Genomic DNA, 6000 nt, shown 5'->3' with positions numbered 1-6000 from the left:
GAGGGACAAGGTACCTGGGATAGCAGTGAAGGAAGGCTGAGGGACAAGGTACCTGGGATAGCAGTGAAGGAAGGCTGAGGGACAAGGTACCTGGGATAGCAGTGAAGGAAGGCTGAGGGACAAGGTACCTGGGATAGCAGTGAAGGAAGGCTGAGGGACAAGGTACCTGGGATAGCAGTGAAGGAAGGCTGAGGGACAAGGTACCTGGGATAGCAGTGAAGGAAGGCTGGGGGACAAGGTACCTGGGATAGCAGTGAAGGAAGGCTGAGGGACAAGGTACCTGCTGGCCCAGGTTGCTGTGGGATATTGATCCTCAGGCAACATATGATGAGTATCCCATCAACCGTTGTAATGGTCCGGCTGCCACTACCAAGGGAAGCTGTTGCTTTTTCTGCTGTGGAAACTGAGGGTAAATGGCTGTTACTGTTGCTCTGTTCGTCGCTGTTACACGAGTATTGTGCCTGTTTAGTGTTCAGTTGTGGTAACTGGTGTTCTGCTGTGGTAACTGGTGTTCTGCTGTGGTAACTGGTGTTCTGTTGTGGTAACTGATGTGCGTGCTGGTGTTCTGCTGTGGTAACTGTTGTTCTTGTTTGGTGTTCTGTTGTGGTAACTTGTTCGTGTTGGTGTTCTGCTGTGGTAACTGTTGTTCTTGTTTGGTGTTCTGTTGTGGTAACTTGTGCGTGCTGGTGTTCTGCTGTGGTAACTGTTGTTCTTGTTTGGTGTTCTGTTGTGGTAACTTGTTCGTGTTGGTGTTCTGCTGTGGTAACTGTTGTGCGTGCTGGTGTTCTGTTGTGGTAACTGGTGTTCGTGTTTGGTGTTCTGCTGTGGTAACTTCCGCCGGGTTCAGCTGTGGTTGTTATCTCCTGGGTGTGGTTGTTATGGTTAGTGTGGTTGTAGTTGGTGGTACTGCTCAAACTGTGGTTGTGCGTGATGTGGTTGTTTGACATGGCTGTTGATGTGGTTGTTTGACATGGCTGTTGATGTGGTTGTTTGACATGGCTGTTGATGTGGTTGTTTGGCATGGCTGTTGATGTGGTTGTTTGACATGGCTGTTGATGTGGTTGTTTGGCATGGCTGTCTGTGTGTGTTTGTTTCTGTCCTTGTTTGTGTATGTATGTATTTAGGTAGCTGTCTATGTTGATGCTCATTGATGTTCTTGTTGTGAATGCTGGGATTAATATCGTCTCACGAAACCGTGAACTAATTAATCCTTCCAGAAAAAAAAAGAATTTTTTTAATAAATTTGCAGTAATTTCTGACCTCCATTGTCTGATCAAAGTTACGAAAATTGGCCTAATCAACTTAATTACCTTGATACCATTATATAGCCTGTTTCCCCCCGCCAATATCTGACCCAAGGTTTCCCTCCCTGGTCCTAGAAACCACACGAGAGAGATACGACGAACCTGGTTGTGATTCTTCCATTGGTCCTGATTCGTGTGTTATTTCTCTGAAATTTCTTTTAAGATCTTTAGATTCACCGCTGCCCAGGGACTCGACTCATATGGATAGTCTTGTGTGATTCATATTACAGCGATATCAGGTTACAGCAGTCGATGCTCGACTGGTTTCACCTGAAGTTTTCGTGTGTTACAGTGGTTTCTGGTTTCACCTGAAGTTTTCGTGTGTTACAGTCGTTTCTGGTTTCACCTGAAGTTCGTGTGTTACATTGGTTTCAGGTTTTTGTGACTCCCACTGCGTTACAGTTTTCCCCTCCTGCGTTACAGTGACCCCATACAACACCAGCTGTTGCTGCATGGAGTAAACAAAGCCCCCTTTCCTCCCCCCTTCCTTGCTTGTTATTAACAACCTTCCCTCCACCTTGTTACAACGGTTGTGGTAATTATCCTCAACTCTCACGGTGGGGGAATGATCATTGCTAAGGAGGAGAGTGGGTACCTCTTGCTGGTACCTGATACCACGGGAATATACGACGCGGGAGGGAGAGAAGGAGGGAGGGAGGGAGGGAAGGAGGGAGGGAGAGGTAGGGAAGGAGAGAGGGAGGGAGGGAAGGAGGGAGAGGGAGGGAAGGAGAGATAGGGAGGGAAGGAGGGAGAGGGAGGGTGGGAAGGAGGTAGGGAGAGGGAGGGAGGGAAAGAGAGAGAGGGAGGGTGGGAAGGAGGGAGAGGGAGGGAGGGAAAGAGAGAGAGGGAGGGAGGGAAGGAAGAGAGAGGGAGAGGGAGGTAAGAGAAGGGAGAGGTGAGGAAAATAAAGAAGAGGGATTACAGTGCTGGATAGTAGGTAGTGTTGGTAGGAAGAGTACTTACTTAATTACTTGCTTGATTACTTACTTAATTGCTTACTTAATTACTTATGAGTACTTTCGTATGAGTACTTACTTAATTGATTAGTTATACTTAATCCATTGATAATGAGTACTTACTTACGTATGAGTACTTACTTATATGAGTACTTACGACGACTATTTCGCCAAATAGCAGGGCTACCGCGTAGAGCTTACCAACAGGGAAGTCTAGCGTTGCCGAGAACGAGTCGCAGAGAGAGAGAGAGAGAGAGAGAGAGAGAGAGAGAGAGAGAGAGAGAGAGAGAGAGAGAGAGAGAGAGACGTCAGAGTAATGCCTCGACTCAGTTTATAGCCATCGTTCTTCTGCGTGGTAGTGATACACTAAGTTGTTCGTGAGCCAGTAACGTGATGCAAAGGGAAGGAGTGGCAGGAGGAGGAGGAGGAGGAGGGGATTATGTGGGGGAGGAGGAGGAGCCATCATGGACCTCCATTTACATCAAAGCTCCCTGGGATATATGCATCATTCATTCGCTTATGCTGTAAGGTCGTGCGGGGCCTTGTATAATGTTCATGCGAGAGTCATATATATATATATATATATATATATATATATATATATATATATATATATATATATATATATATATATATATTATATTTTTCATTTTGCTTTGTCGCTGTCTCCCGCGTTTGCGAGGTAGCGCAAGGAAACAGACGAAAGAAATGGCCCAACCTACCCCCATACACATGTATATACACACACGTCCACACACGCAAATATACATACCTATACATCTCAATGTACACATATATACACACACACACACACACACACACACACACACACACACATATATACCCATGCACTCAATTCACACTGTCTGCCTTTATTCATTCATGTTTTATCTGATCTTCTCAAGTGGTTTACTATCTCTTTTTAACATGGTTGGGTTGGTGTAAGATACGTACCTTCAAGGACAGTCAGAACTTTATGATTGGAATCCATTACGTCAGTTTCATGAGTGTGTGTGTGTGTCTGTGTGTGTGTGTGTGTGTGTGTGTGTGTGTGTGTGTGTGTGTGTGTGTGTGTGTGTGTGTGTGTGTATGGGTCGATGGAGAAGGTGGGAATGATTCCGAGTAACATAGTGAGGCTGAATAATACACGTAGGCGGACGTGCCTGTAGCGCGCTGCGCGCTCATTGGTTGTAACGTGATGCTGGGGCATGTAGCTGTGGTATCCTGCCTTGGCCTGTGTTGTGGTGGTCGAGTTTTGGGTTGTTATTCCTTAATGATAATAATTAGTGCCTCTGCGCTCTGGAGGCGCCTTGTGTCTTGCTTATGGCGTAGATTTAACAATCGTCTCTCGTGTGAGGGCTGTGGTATTGTGCTTCTCTGTGACACGTAGTTTGATGGCGTCTTCTGCCACAGACTGTATACAGGTTGTGCTTCCCAAGTCGGTCATGTCAACAAGGGACTCACAATCTCCTTGTTGATGTTTGACTTCATAACCTACGTTGGAGTCTTGTGATGTGTCTTTGTTTTTTTTTTTTTTTTTTTGTACAGCTGGTTGTTCATAATGTTGTTATTTGTTTCTGTGTTTCTGTGGTTGATGAATAGCTTTTCTTTGTTGTCTTTCGTTGTGTGGTATGGATTTCGTCAAGCATCGCCTCTTCCCCCGTACACATCTGTCTGTCCACCAAGACTAACGTTGGATCTGTCATGTGTCTGTCCACCAAGACGTTAGTTAGATCTGCCTTCTGTCTGTCCACCAAGACTAACGTTAGATCTGTCCTCTGTCTGTCCACCAAGACGTTAGTTAGATCTGCCTTCTGTCTGTCCACCAAGACGTTAGTTAGATCTACCCTCTGTCTGTCCACCAAGACGTTAGGTAGATCTACCCTCTGTATGTCCACCAAGACGTTAGTTAGATCTGCCCTCTGTCTGTCCACCAAGACGTTAGATAGATCTGCCTTCTGTCTGTCCACCAAGACGTTAGTAAGATCTGCCGTCTGTCTGTCCACCAAGACGTTAGATAGATCTGTCCTCTGTCTGTCCACCAAGACGTTAGTTAGATTTGCCCTCTGTATGTCCACCAAGACGTTAGTTAGATCTACCCTCTGTCTGTCCACCAAGACGTTAGATCTGTCCTCTGTCTGTTGTGCAGGTCTGTTGTGACCAATACTGTAGTGAGGTGTATGCGTGCACCCGTGCCACCAAAGCTTGGACCCGAGGCACGCGTCTGGTGGCTGCTGCTTGGCTTCCCACGGTTTCTGTGTGGAGACCAGCCACTCGAAGACCAACCGTTATGTCCTCGCCTCCAGTCCTCGAACAGAGAAGCTATGAACTTCTTTTCCTCCTATCGTCTCTTTCCTCTTCTTAAGACTCAGGTCAACAAACACCTTCGGAGAAATGATAAATTTCCACATTCTTTGGACTATTTTTCTTCTCCTTTCTCGCAAGATGTCCTTGACAAGGGGCATGTTTTGCCTGGCCAAGTTGATCAACATAAGATAAAGTGAATCTATTTGTTCAGTATTTTGTCAGTATTATCCTAAAAGTTTAGTATAATTTTGGAAGTTGTCCTTTATATGAACGCTATCTTTACGATGTTGTAATGTGTTCTTTACATACACAAAGCCGCTGTCAGCAAAATGAAGAACCAGGAGCACTTTTCTATGAAGGGGATGTTTACAGAGCCTTCAGGAAGGTTCATAATGCCTTCAGAGAGGTTAATCATGCCTTCAAGGAGGTTAATTATGCCTTGAAGAAAGTTAATAACACCTTGAAAGTGGTTAATAACACCTCAACAAGACTAATTATGCCTTCGACAGCCAATGTAAATTCCAGGTAATGAGACTGAGTGAAAGACACGAGGAAGGTACGAGGAGTCTTCATGAGTGATGTGAATCAAACGTTTTCCTCCCACTGAACGTTTCCAGCCTCTCGTGTGAAATGAGGCCGAAAGTTGCCGAACGTTTGGGAAGATGTGTAAACACCGTGGCAAACAAGAGAACAGCGCCGGAGGGTCTATTACGAGCCAAACTGACCCTTATAACCATACAGACGACACACTGTATGTTGTGTAACGAAGATAAACAACCGATGTATAACGGAGATAAACAACCGATGTATAACGAGATAAACATCCGATGTATAACGAAGATAAACAACCGATGTATAACGGAGATAAACAGCCGATGTATAACGAAGATAAACATCCGATGTATAACGAAGATAAACAGCCGATGTATAACGAAGATAAACAGCCGATGTATAACGGAGATAAACAGCCGATGTATAACGAAGATAAACAACCGATGTATAACGAAGATAAACACCCGATGTATAACGAAGATAAACACCAGATGTATAACGAAGATAAACAACCGATGTATAACGGAAGATAAACATCCGATGCATAACGAAGATAAACAACCGATGTATATAACTTAAGATAAACAGCTAGGCCAGGTGTGGGGGAGGGGGAAGATGGATGAAGCCGAAGCGGTTTACAAGAAAAATATGAGAATGAATTGGGAAGGTTGGCGAGGCGTGAGGTGACTCCTGCCTCCACGTGGGGGAGAGAGAGAGAGAGAGAGAGAGAGAGAGAGAGAGAGAGAGAGAGAGAGAGAGAGAGAGAGAGAGAGAGAATAAGAGAGAGAGAGAATAAGAGAGAGAGAGAGAGAGAGAGAGAGAGAGAGAGAATAAGAGAATAAGAGAGAGAGAGAATAAGAGAGAGAGAGAATAAGAGAGAG

Source organism: Panulirus ornatus, chromosome 1, assembly GCF_036320965.1.
Source record: "Panulirus ornatus isolate Po-2019 chromosome 1, ASM3632096v1, whole genome shotgun sequence".
Lineage (NCBI taxonomy): Eukaryota > Metazoa > Arthropoda > Malacostraca > Decapoda > Palinuridae > Panulirus > Panulirus ornatus.
The sequence above is the reverse complement of the archived record's forward strand: the minus strand, read 5'-3'. Positions refer to the sequence as shown.